Genomic DNA, 18,773 nt, shown 5'->3' with positions numbered 1-18,773 from the left:
GGCACAGACTGGAACCTCAAAAAACGAAAAAGTTATGTCGCGGTAGCTCTCCTTCTTTCAGAATTCATAGCAAAATGGCCGTTCGAGACCGGTACCGAGGGTGTAGGGCGCATGCGCGAATTTGACAAAGTCTATATCATAGAGATGTATACTAATGCACTAGTGCTATTAGTCTCGGTCTCAATCGGCCATTTTGTTTTGAATTCTGAAAGAGGAGAGCTACCGCGACAGAACTTTTCGTTTTTTTAGGTTCCAGTCTGTGCCTCGATGTCAGGAAGCTGCCACTCGTTAGACCTTCATCCATATAATCGTGGTAAGTGCTTAATTTCTGTTTTAACTATTTATTCGGATAATTATTTAGACCATACTTCACGCTACTACCGTGGGTATGGTGAATTACACGGTAAGCCCCTGGGCTCCGGCCCGCGCAGCGGGCCGGAGCTCCCTGGGTTACACTCACACGTATTGCCAGGTTAGTATTAGTATACTTACCTCGCACCACGAACCGCGTTTGGCAGTGGATTTCTTACTAGTGGGTCGCACGTGCTGGGATCTCACTTCTTGGGTCCACAACACACGACTTCTATGGCTTGATTTTTCTGTGCGCGGCGGCATGTAATGAACCCTTGGGTGCCTGGGTTACACCAACACCAGATTTCAACACTGTACTTGAATTTTGAAAATCATCCAATGACTGTTGCCTTGCCATTGGTATCGCATACTCGTTCCCACTCACACGTATTGCGAGGTTAGTATTAGTCACTCACACAAGCTAATTACGAGGTTAGTTAGTATGTTATACTGTGCAGTGACTGGTGTTAAGTACTACTTTACTACTACTTACGGTACACGAATATACTAGCGTCGGACTGTACGCACACAGAAGCTGACTCCGTGATCTTTCGGAGGGGATCAATGGTTGCAGTTACCGATTATCTGCAAGTGCAAAGAAAATTCAACTGTAGATTGTAGGTCCTAAATATACAGCTTATAAGTACTGTTCCAGATCACTAGATATTCTGGAATTTACTTATCTATATCCACTATCCAGTCCAAATTCTGCCAGATTCTTCAAGTTCAAAATTGAAGGAAGCAGACTACACAGACATGACAGAAGGAGTCCGACGTCGCGACTAATTCTGCGCATCAGAATAGTATGGTATTTTTAAATAGGCACATTTGATGCTTGTATTTCCTTCTTCAATTTCTTCTAGTTATGTGACGGTAGGCCTATGACATATCTCGTACTAACTGTGAAAGGCCTTGCCAGCTGCAAAGGATCGACGAGGGCGTTTCTGGAAATTCTGGTCTTGAACTACATTTTTTTTCTTGTTTTTCTTCTTTATTTTCTATATTAATCGACACATTTGCATCCCCAGGTGCATGCAGCCTCTCTATTCTACCCCATCTTTATTTTTGTTTTCCCCTTAGACTTAGTTTTAGTTCCTCTTTCCCTTCCCATTATTTTCCTTCTCTCTCGATTTCTTTTCCCCTTATTGCTGGGGGATACCAAGGGTGACATGGATAGACAAGCAAACTTACTTGATCGACCCCCCCCCCTTGGCCCCATTGGAAATTATGCCAGTAGTCTTGTCTAATTGTCTTGGGTTAAGTCGGCATATGCAGACTTGCTGTACTCCGCCAACTTTATCAATTATCAATTCTCCAATGAACCAATTTCTAACGTTCTCAACACTGTGTATATTATGCCGGGATATTATGTTGACTGTCAAACAAATATCCAACAAACTATAGTTTCCAACATTGTGTCAATGTTAACTGTCCAATAAACTATTCCAATTACGCTGTCCACGTTGTGCCATTGTCCGTTGTTCAACAACTCTCCATCAAACTAGTTTCCAACTTTGTCAACGTTGTGCCATTGTCGACTGTCCAACAAATCTCCAAGAAAATAGTTTCCAACGTTGTTCCTTTGTCGGTTGTTCAGCAACTCTCCATCGAACTAGTTTCCGACGTATAGTCAACGCTGTGCCTTTGTTGGCTGTTCAACACCTATCCAATCAAACACGCGTTTCCAACGTTGTGACGTTGTTGGCTGTCCAACAAATCTCCAACACACTAGTTTCCAATGTTGTGCCATTGTCTGTTGTTCAACAACTTTCCAACGTTGCCAACGTTGTGTCATCGTCGACTATCCTACTGATCTCCAATCTACCAGTTTCCAACGTTGTGCCAGTGTCAGTTGTTCAACAACTTTCCATCTAACTAGTTTCCAGCTTTATCAACGTTGTGTCATTGTATACTATCTAACTAATCTCCAATCTACCAGTTTCCAACGTTGTGCCATCGTCGACTATCCAACAAATCTCCATCGAACTAGTTTCTAGCTTTGACAACGTTGTGCCATAGTTGGTTGTTCAACAACTTTCCATCGAACTAGTTTCCAACGTTGCCAACCTTGTGTCATCGTTGACTATCCAACTAATCTCCAACCTACTAATTTCCATCGTTGTGCCATTGTCGACTGTCCAACAACTCTCCAACTAACAAGTTTCCAACGTTGCCAACGTCGTGTCATTGTTGATTGTTCAACAACTTTCCAGCGAACTAGTTTCCAACGTTGCCAACGTTGTGTCTTTGCTGGCTGTCAACAACTATCCAATCAAACGTGTCTCCAACGTTGTGACATTGTCGACTGTCCAACAAATCTCCAACAAACTATAGTTTCCAACTTTGTCAACGTTGTGCCATTGTCGGTTGTTCAACAACTTTCCAGCGAACTAGTTTCCAACGTTGCCAACGTTGTGCCTTTGCTGGCTGTTCAACAACTATCCAATCAAACGTGTTTCCAACGTTGTGACATTGTCGACTGTCCAACAACTCTCCGACTAACAAGTTTCCAACGTTGCCAACGTCGTGTCATTGTTGATTGTCCATCATCTTTCCATCAAACTAGTTTCCAACGTCGATTCAACGTTAATCCATCAAGTTTTCCCAACGTCCAACGACTTTCAAGTTTCCAACGTGGAGCCAACGTTGGCTTGTTACCTGGGTAGCGATCTGCATTCATTCCGCAACCTCTATGTAACTTTGGATAATCCTGAAAAAGTCGCGTATCGTCTTTGTCAACTCTAACAATTTCCTGGCGTTCAGTAGCTAGGGCGCCGAATGTCCGCATTCAATCTTGGTCTTTACTAAAATTGAAACGCGGATACACCCTTGAGAATGTGTCCCTGTCCTTACGATGTCCTGAGGATATCCGAACGATTTTCACAGAATCCACGCCGTCCGCAAACAGTCCTGGGTCCCGTCGTACAATAATTATGATTGAGCACTTTTAGAAATGTATGTCCACATAGTGAACTGGTACGAAATGACGTCATTTTTTGGCCTGCCATATGCCTCACGTCCTCACACACGTCCACTCTCAAAATCGAGAACCTCGCCACATCCATTTTGCGGTTCTCCTAAATCATAGACGACGTGCACGTGATTGACGTCATTTTAACCGTTCAAGCCCAGCATGAAGATCAACCTTTCCCTTTTAAAACACAGTTTTCAGCGACTTTTCACAAAATTAATGTAAGTTGTAAGATGAATTATGTTTATCATATTTGAAATTGCTTTCTGATCTCCAAAATATACATCGAAATATATCCTAACTCGCGTAAAAAGGAATCAAAGCAAGTGAAAGGGCACATGTGCACAAGTTGCACCTTCGCATCACCCGACCGGGTCGCCAGGCGATGGTGCGCCAGATCTTCCGGGTCGGGCAGCGTGTCATGACCCGCTGGTTATCGCGCTGTTTCATGTGGACGTACGTACACGTACAAGTCGAGTGAAATCTAAAGTATTCGCATCTGGAGTGAACAAGGGCAGACGACGACGTTGACTCGAAGGATCAGAGGACTGCTACGTCGTTCACGTTCACTGCTCCTAAAACCCTCTATTAATCCGATCAACCACAAGTATGCAGAGACTCCAACCCCAAGCATTTTCTGATCTGGAGATTCTCCCGCCTAGATCCCTTAGCAAACTGGAGACTCCAAATTGATGTGTGCGAACATCACGAGCACGAAGCGCGAAGTCCCTTCCGGCCGGGGAAGAGCCCTAGAAGCTCTAGGGTTCTAGATGCTCTCTCATACTATCTCAGGCTAATTTGTCAATGTTATGATGGCACTAAGTAACTGAGTCAAATGATACATTTTGGCTTAATAAAACTTGTTTTCATATATCGTTATTTATGCATGCATATGAAAGTGATAAGAATCTACAAACCCATACATAAATTATTCTGCGATACCTTTATTCGTATCAACTATGGGATTATACAAAATTAATATACCAGGCTTTGAGTAAGTATAGCGGGAATTATTTTCTGAGGTTGGACTGGCATTACTATTTTTCCCGAGGGGCAAAGCCCCGAGGGAAAAATAGTAATTTGGCCAGTACAACCGAGGATAAATAATTCCCTGTATACTTTCGTAACAAAGGCCTGGTATATTTGTTTTATATCCTAAATTCAATAAGGTAGAACTATAGTCTATCTACACTCTTGTACACGTAGTTCATCTTCTCTTACTCTGAACTTAAATATAGATAACGCGGTGCGCAGACTGATCTACTTTTCCCGAAACCATGCGCTCAGCGGAACGCGGATTTGTGCCTGCGCCGTCCATTCACGGGACTTCCTCGGTAGAGTCAACTCGCTGACCGGTGTGCCCGAGAGATTGCATGATCTGTGTCAATGATGGAATAGTCGACTATTGACGTCACGGAATAACACATTTTTTTCGGTGGGCGTTTCATTTTCGACATCATCGCAAAATAGTAAGAATATGTCTGGTCACATGATGCTATTTAAAGCAATCAGCATACAGGATTTATTTATGTAGGATTTAATAAATACTACATCACCTTAAAGTTGACTTTTTATTTACACGCAACAAAGATTTACCGCACGGAGGCACTGTATTGCTGTAGCCGACGATCCCGCGCATAGCACATTGCGCGGACTGTCTTCGGTATGCAACGTAGAAGGGCCTATGAGGTATGATACTCTAGCTAGCTCGCGCCCGTTAAGTTTTACGAGATCACGTTGACGCTCTACTTAACTTGCATATCGGTTTTGGATATGACGGGGATATGAAAATTTAATTCTAGTTTTTAAAAGGTGTTTGGGCGTGAGAAAGATCATTTTAATCGGGAGAAAATACATACTTAGCGGGAGACAAAGGGCTTGGGCGGGAGATATTAAATCTCAAGCGGGAGAGCGTACGGGAGATTTTGCGAAAATGGACTTTCGGCGGGAGCGGGAGAGTTGTAGTCTCTGAGTATGGAAAGCCAGCAACGGCAACATCTAAAACGGATGTTTAATCATATTGTTATCTCGGTGACGATGTTTGCTCATACATCCGTCGTCAATGTGCTCCTCTTTGTTTACAAATTTCCTTTAGAAAAAAAGTATGGCAGTGATGGATTTCCATATAGTTGACCTTGATTCAATAAGTCACAACTCTTTGTAAGACGGGATTCTAAGTCATCTGCATGACAGCTGGAACGGTCAGGTTAAAGAAGGCAATTGGAAGCCCCAGTGGATACTCCATGATGCCAAAGCTCGATGTGGTTCTGTTGAAAAGAAAAATGAAATTGGCAAACAGTTGCCATCGGACACAGTTTTAGATCTTCGACGCATTTTTTGTGACCAGTCATTTCGCCAAGATATTGGTAGGCGTTTGCGGAGACCAGCTCATCACTATCTTGTGTATTATTACTTTTTGCCAGATAAACGCGTGGTATATGTTGACTCGCACCATTTTTTCACCTTTCACTTTGAAAAAACAACAACAACCTATTTTGTATAAGTTCATTCGTTTTTACATTTTAGTTTATTTCATCTTCTGTTAGGAACATACACAATGCAATAGGAGTGATAGGAAAGTATGTAAAACTTGATATCTTGATGTTGTCCGCACGTTGTCTGATAATCATCCTGAGTGTCCTAGTCTGTCATTATTTTGATAAGTGGTTCTAGCACAATAACATGTCGGGGACTCATGTCGCATTGTCTGGCTACAATCACGAGGTTTTGCAACTTCTTGACTGGTTCTCAGGGCCACCTCTTGAAAATTTCCAGTCTCAGTGCAGACACTATGCCCATGCAGATCGACATTCCTGTAATGTGATAGGAAGCAAAGTTCTTCCTCCTCTGGTGCAGACAGACTGCCGAACTGACGCAATTTGTTTCCCAACCCTTTCCTAATCTTGTCCTCGCTCTGCTGGACACCCGCCTTTTAAAGTTTGAGTACGGATTGATCGGAGACCCTTGATATAAGATGTTAATTGTATTAACCAGTATGTCGACTTTATGTGCTCTACCACCATATCAGCATATGTAGTTGTAGGAACTCTTTTCCACTCGTACGGAGGATGACCGTTGCATACTCTGGTGTCGTATATGGGTTTGTTCATCGGCTGATAGTATAGAAATTGTATTTACTTCACGTAATCTTCTGAAACCCAACGAGAGACCGCCAGCTAAAGTGGTGATTACCCACAGGCAGAGAAATAATAAAGTAAGCAGCGAGTAAATGTTATACTTGTCACCAAAAGTGGCGGTAAGACTGGCAGTACTGCAGTCGGCACTGCTGCTGTCGTCTCCAAGAATATTCGATATCACAGCGAACCCAATAGTAGGCCTACGATAGTTGGTCTCGTTGGCTCCTCTGGTTCGACACGCCACTACCTTCCCTTCATCTTGTTCAGATACATTCCGTATCAGCAGTGATCTCCAGCCTTTCCTCGACCATGAACGATTCTTTATATCTTCTTCTATTCCACTTTGATCGTACAATTGCCATTCAGTTTTTACATCCCAAGAATGATCACAAGTTACAATGAAGTCATTTCCTTCAACGATATATTCAGCTTCAATGATATTAGGGTACGAACAAGATTGCGTTACGTCAATATCCAGAAAATATGCAATGCACGAAGCGTTGTAAACGTTGATAAAATCATCAAAGTAAATGATTTTGGACATCATATTTTTGCGTGATCCTGGAGTATCGTAGAGAAAGTTTCCCCCAGTCCCTATTATAGTCAAAATGCCATCGAGTTCGCTTGAATTTACTTCACATGTCAAAGTCATACTTCCGATTCCTTTTGAATTATTACTCGGTAATAGCAGACTACAACTGGGTGCAACTTCATTTCGGTTGATCGCTGTTATCGAGTATTCATGTACAGTATTTTCTCCTAAATTACATTTAAATCATGCCGACCTTCTGTGGAGGGTGTGACTGACAAAATGAACTTTGAATTTCGACCGGCTGCATAAATAACTGCAAAATTCGTTTGAATAATTGTCATGAGATTATCCGTAATCCTTGATTCACACATGTCATTTTGACATGAGTAGATTGTGAAGAAACGGGATGTCCCAATTTTTGTATCATACAACCACGTGACATCACCTGTGTTTGGTTGACATGTTAGTGTTACTTGCTCATTGATCAAAGTCTGTTCTTCAGTTATGCCTGTCCCTGTGGCGAACAAGAAAATTTGTGTGTCAATTAAAAGCAAAACGCATAATGAGATGCATGTACCAGCCATTATTCAAAATATTTGGGGCATGTCTCGGCACAATGTCATTTGAGACCGGTATCCTATAGACCTAAACACGAGATTATATTCGGCAAATATTGAAGAACGCGTGTCTATAGTTTGTGGTACATTTATGTACTTTAACATGGGGGCATTGTTGTCTAGTGGTTCCGACTCTCGTCTTTAAATCAGAGGGACATGGCTTCGAATCACAGCCATGGCGTGTTTTCCTTTGGCAAGAAATTTACCCACACTGTGCTGCACTCAACCCAGGCGAGGTGGATGGGCACCCGGTAGGATTTATCCTTGACGCTTTAGCGCCGATATGGCGGCTCAGCTACGGTCGGGATAATAAAATGATATCACGTATCAAAGCGCAGTTGAATATAATTATGTACATATAGTAACAGCACTATATAAATGGACATAATATCATTATCATTATCATCGTTATTTTTGTTATTATGTAGTGTGTACTTTAATCAACGAACAATCCTCAATATCGTCTACTTGAACCATAAATATCTGAATCAGAGTCACATTAGCAATGCTGCATTGTCATTTCTTTCAGGAATTTACCGATGTATGTTTTAACGATGGTAGGAACGGGGTCAAGTAATTTTTGTAAAAAATGTGCATCGCAGGAAGCGTTATGAGCCTTGTGAAATTTGTGAAAGTATAGAATTTGGGACCGGACGTTTAAATATGATCCGATGGTCACATTGAGAATGATTGCAGTATTTCCTTCCTAATTGATATCGATTTCAAGTCCACCAAAGATTTCTTTACACAATTATATCGTACATGCCGAATCAATTTCCATCGCTTAATATCAGGGCGGTAAACCGAACTTCTTGAATTCAATACGATAACCCTGAATGTTTGAAACCGTGTCATTTATTAATCTTCACTGGAAATTATGCATGTTCCGTCATGTCCATTGGATGGTGAAAGTTGAATCAATGAAGTGTCTTCATATCACATTGCTTGGAACTGCTATCCAAACTTATCGTTATACTCGTTGGTGTTCACCGACTATATTACGGTAACATAATATGTGAAGATAACCTGAAGGCCGACTCCAATTCATTAACGCCAACAAAAAATCTTTCATGTTATCCAGAGAACAAGTGAGCCCAGGCCAGAACAGCTTGCTGTCCAATCTAAGTGTATTTTTTCAGTGTTACCTCCTTGTCCTTCTGCGGTGAAGAAGACGATGTTAAAATCCGTATACAATCATGAAAAGGAAGTTTAAAAAACGAACGAAATAAGAGAACAGAATACCAACAGCATTGTGAACATTGTGTCAGATTAAAAATTTATCATATTTCAGCACCAAGGACCTCTAGACTCATTTGTCTGATTACCATGATTTTTAAAAAGAATTTAACCAAACATACCGGAAGATGTATGAAAAGATTATGTGCACCAGGAGAGGGCGTTCGCATTTTTTCATGACTGCTAAAATTGATACACAAGAAAGAGACAGGAGCGGGAAACACCATATTATTGATCCAAGAAATAATGAAGGTGATATTTTAAACACATCGTCCTATAGGACTAACAAGTTGTGGCACAAAGTACGAACAATTATGAGATGCAAACTCATCGTGAATAATCGTGACCTCAGTATAGTCGTGAAAAGTGTACCACTCGTGCCACGTCCCGCATCGATGAGGTTGCGCAAAGTTAACGAATAGTTCATGCCAACTATCCCCCAAATTTGTAATGACAAAATTTTAAAAAAAATCTAAAATTTGGGTACAACATTTCAAATATTGTTCCACACTGGCCCCCACACTTGCATGGAACGAAGTGCCTAGATTCGATTCGCAAACTAGTCGTAATCGCGGGACCCAAAGCCATAAACTGATCAAAATAGAGGGGGATAATTATGGCCTATGGGACAAAAAAGTATCGACCTTTTAAAAATGAAAAATCAAATTTTGTGATAGATTTGACAAAATAATCAAAAGGTGACATTATATTTTACCCCTTTTAAGCCCTTTCTTTTTCCTTCCTTTTTGATTGAGGATTTTTCTTTAAGAGTAATGTGCCCCCCTGCCCCATCTATACTACAGCGCTGCTTACCATGAGGATTACCCAGTAATTTATAATGTTAGTCCCAAGTTATCCCCTTGAACCTCTGTGTGAAAAATAAAAGTCACCCCTTCCGAAACGGGCTCCTAATCGTTCTTGGTCCCAAAATGTAAAATCCCCTGGTAGGCTTTTGGTTCGATCCGAAAGCTTCTCCCCAACACCTTTTTCTGATGATTGCATTGACTGAATAATAACAGAAATGGGGAAACTTTTTCGGGTTGAAAGTTCAGGTCTGTATAGTAATATGTTTATGGTAAATAATGGATGATTCAATTTCTGGAGAACTTCAATTTATGCACGTTTGAGAGTAGATAGACAAAGCCTAAATCGATTAACTTTTTTTTGCGACAGTAGAAGGCGGGCATTAATTCTCGTGATTTGAACGAATACAAAAAAAGACACACAAAAAACAAAAAACGTCAGCGTAAAAAACGGCGGGATGGAGCAATTTACCGTTGGTAGTATTTACTAAAATATTTTGGTTAACGAAAAGGCGTAAATATTTCACACATACCATATGATATGTTTGGTAATAAGAAACGTATATGTTTATTCGGGGACATTACGTTTCAACAGTTAATCTATGACACAGCATTATTGCGTAAATTTCCACAAAACTATGATCCGGTATGCCACCTAGGTCATATCACAGTTTCCTTTTGACCTTGGCCAATTGCTAAATAGGCACACCTTTAAAAAATATGGAAAAGATCTAAATTATAGGCAAACAAGCCTTTTTATGGTGTTTTCTCTTTTTAAGCTCGGGAATCAATCGCAATGGGCTCGATCGGTACCAGCTGCTTGCAAGTTTGAACAAAACGAAAAAAATTATAACACGAAAGATAAACACCAAGGAACGTAGAGGGCAGCAACACACAGCTGCCCTCTACGTTCGTTGATAAACACCTGAGCAGCAGGCCACACGGGCCTAATCACTAGTGGCAGGCCATAGATATTCATTCGAGCCAACCCATTGCTATTTTTTATATTTTGATATGGCTGATTGACAAAGTGTATGCATATGATTGTCCATCTAACACTGATTCTATTTTTGGTAATTACTGAACTTCCTTTTCCCAAATTGGGAAGAAATATCACCAATTTCGGACTATATTTTGACTGGCGGAAGGATTAGGGCTATTTTGCTGTTTGAGGTGATGAATCTGCTCCCCCCGACGATGTCTTCAAACACGCCAATTTATTTTTAAAATGAGCCGGTCGAGGGACCCTTTTCTGGTCAGATATGGATTGCCAGACATATATCCTATCCACTGGTAGTAAACATTCGACCCCCGAATTTCATCCTTATTTTTTATGATTTTTTTAAAATGCCAATTTAACACACGAGTCTATGGGGAATGAGTTAGGCCTGTGATACCTATAAGCCTTGACCATAGCCTATTACAAGGAAATTCCCTAGTTGATGAAATACCTGCCCAAAAGGGGCCCAAACTCTTCAGTAGCAGATTGCTTTCACTAGTATACATGTTTCAATCATCAAGAGGTCCAAAACTGAACTTCATGGCTATATATACAAGGCTACATAGGGGGTATAACAGGTAACAAATTGTGATTAGTAACTCTGTGTTTGTGTACCTAGGCTAGGCTGTGTAGGCTGTGTGTTTGTCTCTGCGTTGCATGTTGTCGTGTGTTTTCGTATACCGACGAGCGCTGCTGTAAATCGTGTAGGCCTATAGCATCCATCACAAGATATAGTACACATTAGATAGGCCTTGCATCAATTGCACTTGTGAAATTGGTTCATGGGGAAGGGAAGGAGAAGAGAAAACTTTAGAATTTGGCTGAAGAGTGGTGGATTCAAGAGGGAGGGGGGAGGGGGGGGGGGTAGAGAAAAGCATAGTTAGTATGTTTTTTTTTTTGGGGGGGGGGCTGAGAATGAGTGCTACTGCTATCTTGTTCAACTTTTACTGACTTCTAGCCAGACTAACCCCAATCCATTTAGAATACAAGCCATCTAACCCCCTGTCTCCCTGTCTCTCTCTCTTACATCCCTTGGCTTGGGCCCTTGTCATAGGAAGATGTGAATGTATAGTATGCTTGTATGTGGATTCTCATTTCTTTTTATTGTTATCTAATTTAACTCATGTGAATCTGGTATTTATATTGTGGGCAGATCTTGAATCCAGATATGCACACTATTCATATCTACAATTTGCATTATAGGATTTGGGCCCTACATTGCATCCATTGTTGAGCTACATATAGGCAGGTAGGATGTGTGTAAATCCATAGGGCACTAGACATTAGGAGTAACATTAAAATTGGTCATTACATAACACATCTGTATATTTCATGCATTTCTTTGTGATAAAGTGAGTGTACAGATGTTAAAGAAAAGCCAGGAAGGTAAATTAAAAAGAAACCTTCATGTGCCATATAATACAGGCCACACGGGCCTAATCACTAGTGGCAGGCCATAGATATTCATTCGAGCCAACCCATTGCTATTTTTTATATTTTGATATGGCTGATTGACAAAGTGTATGCATATGATTGTCCATCTAACACTGATTCTATTTTTGGTAATTACTGAACTTCCTTTTCCGAAATTGGGAAGAAATATCACCAATTTCGGACTATATTTTGACTGGCGGAAGGATTAGGGCTATTTTGCTGTTTGAGGTGATGAATCTGCTCCCCCCGACGATGTCTTCAAACACGCCAATTTATTTTTAAAATGAGCCGGTCGAGGGACCCTTTTCTGGTCAGATATGGATTGCCAGACATATATCCTATCCACTGGTAGTAAACATTCGACCCCCGAATTTCATCCTTATTTTTTATGAATTTTTTAAAATGCCAATTTAACACACGAGTCTATGGGGAATGAGTTAGGCCTGTGATACCAGCACGGTTGAATTAAAAAAATGATTATTTGCTTAATGTATACGAAATAACGTTTTATTGTTTGAAGATATTTTTAATACCACTTCTGGGGTTTGAGTGGCTTATTTACTACGCGAGAATGGAAGAATGGGTCGTGTGGTGCAATGGTTAGAGCTTGGTTGTGAGTTCGAATCCTCACTCCGCCATTGTCTTCACTTTCATAAAAAGAGAGGAATATCTGTCCTGTATAAGGTCAGTCACTATGACTGATTAACCTAGACGTAAAAGGTTTCCTGGGTAATACCAGCTTGGCGTTTACCAGCAAAATGCTGTCATGCCTAGTTCCTGCAGGAGTAAACCATAAACGTTTGTATGTTAGTGCCATAGAATTATAAATGGTAGCACTAAGAATGACCGTAGCGTATTCTGGTTCCGGAAGGGTTGGTTTATCGATTTTCTGGGAATCCCATCTTGCGATTCTCTAAGTTTGTACCCAAAGAAGACCCCGCCTGTCGCAGTGATTATAAGCAAAAGTGTTGTGAATAATAACACAAACATAAAGTAAACATTATGGTTCACAAAATAAGTGATATGGAGATCTGAGATTATGCTTCTATTAGCTTCCATACTGCTATGAAACCAATTCGTTGCTTATTTAGTAATGACCTCAATCGTTAATTTTGCATTACAGCGTGATCAATCTCACACCCATTTTATCATTTGCAGTAACATATAAACAAGAAAACAGAAGCTCCTATTCCTTGCTATAGCGATAGCGATAGCTCAGTCGGTAGAGCGGGGGATTCGTATTTCGGTGACCCGGGTTCGATTCCCACTTGGTGCGCTAGTGCCCTTTGGTAAGGCATTAATCTTCATTACCAGGTCCTTCGGAGAGGACCTTAAGCCGTCGGTCCTATGGTTGCTTGCTTACAAGCATTCATGCTTTCTTAGCAATCAGGTAAAAATCCCAATCAATCAATCAATTATATATGTTTTTGAGAAAGCAGAGAAATTCAGTATCGCCTTCAAATATAATGCTGCTCTGACATGCTTGTGCGGATACTCCGATATTACTTCACATTATTCATGTTATTAGGCAATTACTGTTCGATTCTCGCGTTAATCTCTTGTGCTTATTCACAAGATGATAATTCAAATAAGGCAGCGCGTCAGCATTCTACAGGTAAAAGCAAGTCCTTTCTATCACCAGAAATGAAGACTGATCACCAAACTGGCATCACAATCATGCTTGAATATCATTTAAGTATTTCCTTCCTAGAAATATACCCCCAGCATTTTAATTCTTCATATTTACTTCGTATATAACCCGAGTCCTGTAGCGATATGAAGACGCAGTAACACGATAGAGTGGCTACGTACCCAAATTATCAAAAGCCAATAAAATGTGAAATTGCAAGTACCTAAAGTTCAAAATACCCATGATTCGCCCCCCTCCAAAAAAAAAAAAATCATTATTTGAAATTTGCGATTGGTTGCAGTATTTATGTTACAGTTTCTTGGTTGACTTTCATTGCAAAGCTAAATAGTGAATGCAATGGCGGCACCATAATATTTGAAATAATGAGGCAGAGGCGCTATACATTTTTTTTGCAGTTACCAAATTTCGGGGGGGGGGGGGGGGCAACACTCTTAACTTGGAGAGAAAATGTTCCCCATGCCACCTCCCCCCTGGTGCCGCCACAGAGTGAATGTGATTGCTTAGCTTACGAGTTATGTTAATGCTTGTTTTTCGGGAAGACGGCATTCAATATTATCTACATAATAATTATGAATACTCATCAGCTAATTTGCCATTTTGATTATGAAATAGACTTATTCTATTACTATGAATGTTTTTATAAAGTTTCTCAGTTCATGACGAAAAAAAAATCCTATTTTTTTTGCTCTCCTACCTACTTGCAGATATAAAAGCTAAGATAACTCTTCTGCCATATACCAACCACGCATCTATCAATTTACGATACTGAATATGAGTTTGAAAGTTGTCAAGGACGGACACATAGATGTACAATTTAAATTATTTCTTTTAAAAAGGTCAGTGCTTTTTGATAGAAATGTCAAAAGATTACTTGAATAGTCAAGATGGTCAACGTGGTCAAGATACCTATTTCTGTCCGTCTGCCCGTGGAATTTAATATTTAATGATAGGCTACTATTTGAAGTCGGTAATCATTCAAACAAAATTTCAATCTCATTTAGATTCTTCAGTTGGTGGTATCAAGTAAGGTATTTTCATAAAAAACTACGCAGACGCTTTTTATGACGCAGAGAATCTTTTGTTTAAAGGCCTTAAATGAAGGAAATCCTTTGTCGAAAATCGGTGGACCAAAAGAACAGCGTCGTCCTTTCGACTCTGGACAAACGACATATTTGCAAATTTTCGTTCAGTCCAATCTTCGGAAGTAGTGATTGCCAAATACGCTGTAATGTAACATAAAAGGACACAACACATCTCATATATGTATTTTTGTATACCTCTATACCTTGAAACTTTTAAAATTTGTCAAGTGTCTGTCCTTAACAAACTTTATATTAGGCTCAGCTACAGTATATAATATAGAAATCAAGAAAGAAAGAAAGGGGCAATCTGGCGACTTATATAGGAAAAATATCGGGAGTCTTCTCGAAATAATTTCTTTCTGACTGGTGAAATCTTTCGCAGATGAGTTCGCAAAGATTGAAACTAACATACTGATACAGCTGAGACATGGTATCTTGGTAATTAGTCACAGCGTCCAAACACAAATGGAAGAATCTTGATAAGTTTCAATTTTCTTCTGGACAAAGTGGTTGGTCTAAATGACGTAAGGTTGTTTGGAAACACTGTAGGATTAATGACTGCAAATCCAATTGCTTTGAAAGACTCATTAGTAGCGATGTTAACGGGTCCACATTCAACTTTCTTTATTGTATCAACAAACTTCAATTGCTTAATCAAAACAGCCCGCCCTCTGCGACGCGTCCAAGAACGCTCTATTATATCTTCTTCGACTCCACTCAAATTTGTGAGACGCCAGGCAATTCTTTCAACGTTAGGCTCAACGTCACATTCAAAACGAAGATCGTTTCCTTCTGACATACATAATACATTAAATGTATAAAGGCATGGACGATGTTGTCGACTTACTGGGGAATGCAACCTCAAACAAGGGGCACCATGCAAATCTCTGGTAGCTTCATAGTCAGGGTTTTGCTCTATGTTCTGAGGTAGTTGTAGTAGACGTATAAGGGCTACAATATCCGGTGAAATCGTTTCAGTTTGCTCCCCTGCTTGAACCACACATGGTAAGACAACGATCACTTTGAGAAAATTCGAAATCACGGACATTTTTAAGAGTTAACAGGTTAATGTTGGTAAGTGCGTTTTCCTTCTGGTAGATACTGTAGGTTTGTCTTTTAAAGCTAACGACGGATATTTTTTTTAAGAGGAGTAAGGTTTAGTTCGAAATAATTAAGCGGAAAAAATTGCTCTCTCATAAACGTTAACCTATTTAAACTCATCTTCCTTGTTCCTCTTCGTCAGTAGGTTTCGTACACTTGCCAGTAGGCCTACATAGTACAATATTCGAAATTTGCTTTCGATTTGTAAGTTCGGATTGTTTAATACAATGTACGTCAATCAATCATGTGGACTTTCGGTTACGTCACTCGGCTCAGAGCATCGATGGTCAGGGGCGGATCCAGCCTTCGCCAATAGGGGGGCCCGGAATTTTTTTCAGCAACATTTTCCCCGATCGGCCGCTCGAAGTTAATTTTTGTTTGTTTCTTTGAAGGGGTAGTCCTAATAGTCACTTCTAAGCTTTATATATATATATATATATATATAATATCATAAGCCTTTTTTTTTAAGTGCGAGCGCGAAGCGCGAGCATAAATTTTTAATATGCGTTTTGATCTGATAAAAAAAGGATCTGTTAACGGCAGCTTCTTAGCCATGAAGACGTTACATATTTCAACTATCAAATAATGCGAGCGCGAAGCGCGAGCTGAAAAAAATCGAGATTTAAACTTAAAAATAATGGGACACTCTGTTCATATTTTGTAAATCATGAAATGGATGAATAATTGGAAATCTTCCTATATTAATAATGCGAGCGCAAAGCGCGAGCAGAATTTTTTTTAAATTTATTTTTAATATACGTTTTGATCTGATAAAAAAAAAGGATCTGTTAACGGCTGCTTGTTAGCCATGAAGACGTTACATATTTTAACTATCAAATAATCCGAGCGCGAAGCGCGAGCTGAAAATTTTGACATTTCTACCTGAAGAATGGAAATTCTAAGCACTTTTTGTAATCGTGAAAAGTATAAGTATATAACTAAACAATTGATGCGAGTGCGAAGTGCGAGCGGAAAAATTCTGGACACTCTATTCATGTTTTGTAAATCATGACAATTAAGGATGAGAAATCGAAAGTTTCCTACATTAATAATGCGAGCGCAAAGCGTGAGCATGAATTTTTTATATTGTGATCTGAAACTGGATAATGATTTAAATAGAGAACAAGCTGCGTATCTGAATAAACGCGTGTTTCAGATTTCGACCTAAAATTTGGGTATTCTTAATACTTTTCTTATCATGAAAATCAATAAAGCGAGCGCAAAGCGCGAGCTAAAAATATATGATATTCTGGTCTGAAAAAGGGTCAATTTAAGCTCTGTATTTCAAGCACTTTGTGGGAAAATTGTGAGGTGCCGTGGATATGGATCACAGTTTTTAAAAAGCTGATATGTTTCATTATTATTACTTTGAGTTTTGACATAGGACCGGGACATTCTATAAGGACATTATATCATCATATGAAAATGATGACTATCTTCCTATTTCTCTTCTTAAGCATGCGAGCACAAAATCTGTTTATATTATGGCCTGAAAACTGGGCATCATTTTAAAGCACTTTTGTAATTATGAATAAGATGCATGAGTTAATAATATGTTTCAACAATCAATGCCAGCGGAAATCGCGAGTCGAAATTTATAATGATAAACTGTCATCAAATGGGGAATTGAAGTAGTTTGTTTTAGAATTAATATTGAGATATACATAACTCACCAATCAAAATGCGAGCGTGCAGCGCTAGCTGATACGTTTTTACAATCTGACCTGAATAGGGATATTTTGATAACTTTATGGAATACAGGAAAATAATAGGTATCTAACAAATCAAATTTGCGAGCGCAGCGCAAGCAGAAACTGTTAATATTCAGCCCATAAAACTGAAATTTGTACAGAGCACTTTTTAAAAATCAATTTGTAAATCAAACAAAATTATGAAAGTTCAATTTCCGAGCTGAAATATGTTTTGTATATTGACTTCAAAATTTGACATTTTAAGCTCCATATTGAGCAAGATATGTAAATCACCTAAAAGGCAATGCGAGTGCGAAGCATGAGCGAAAAATTTATCCCGACATGAAAGATTTTTCTTCATTATTTTCCAAGTTGTCCCCTCATCTTATTTCATTCACTCGTCTTCCTCCTCTTATGTTTCTCCTTCCCTTTTTCTCCTCTCTCTTCCCGTCTTTTTATTTTTTTCTTTCTTTCCCCTTTTTTTTCTTTTTTTTGCTCCGCCAATAGGGGGGGGGGGGGGGGCGGGCCCCTCGGCCCCCCTGGATCCGCCTATGATGGTGCAATTGTTCTGACTGCACTCGTCTAATTGTAATTAGAGGGTCGTATGTTCGAATCCCACCACGACCTAGCGTCAATTAGCGAGGTGTTAATCAACACTTTGCCACTCTCCACCCGGGTGCTAAATGGGTATACCCGGTTATAGGATGAGAAAGTCTATGTAGTATGCCTAGCAACCAGTCTGTGATTATGACTCATTACTTGACTAGAATCTCAACTAGAGGCGTATGATGGCGCTCTTTGGCTTGCGAAAGATTTAACATTACCTTCCTCTTTTACGTTTATTTTGATGCTCAGTTTGTTTCATGTGAGAAAGAAGAAAAATAATGAGAGTTAATATCAATTATATTTCATGATAATACTTTGATGAATAGCACGGGGGTGGATAAAATCAAAGAGCTTCTTGCGCGAGGTTATTCTTCATTATGTTATCGGTATCATCAGCATTATTGCTATTTTTTGTGTAATATTTTCATTATCATCAACATGATAATCATTATTATTATAATTGTTATTATTATTTATTATTATCATAATCGACACTATTACCACTATTATCAAAATTACATTTATATTGTTATTTGAACTTACCTTGCAATTTTTTTTATA

The sequence above is a fragment of the Lytechinus pictus genome, chromosome 5 (genome assembly GCF_037042905.1).
Source record: "Lytechinus pictus isolate F3 Inbred chromosome 5, Lp3.0, whole genome shotgun sequence".
In the NCBI taxonomy this organism is placed as follows: domain Eukaryota; kingdom Metazoa; phylum Echinodermata; class Echinoidea; order Temnopleuroida; family Toxopneustidae; genus Lytechinus; species Lytechinus pictus.
This window is presented reverse-complemented; position numbering follows the sequence as displayed.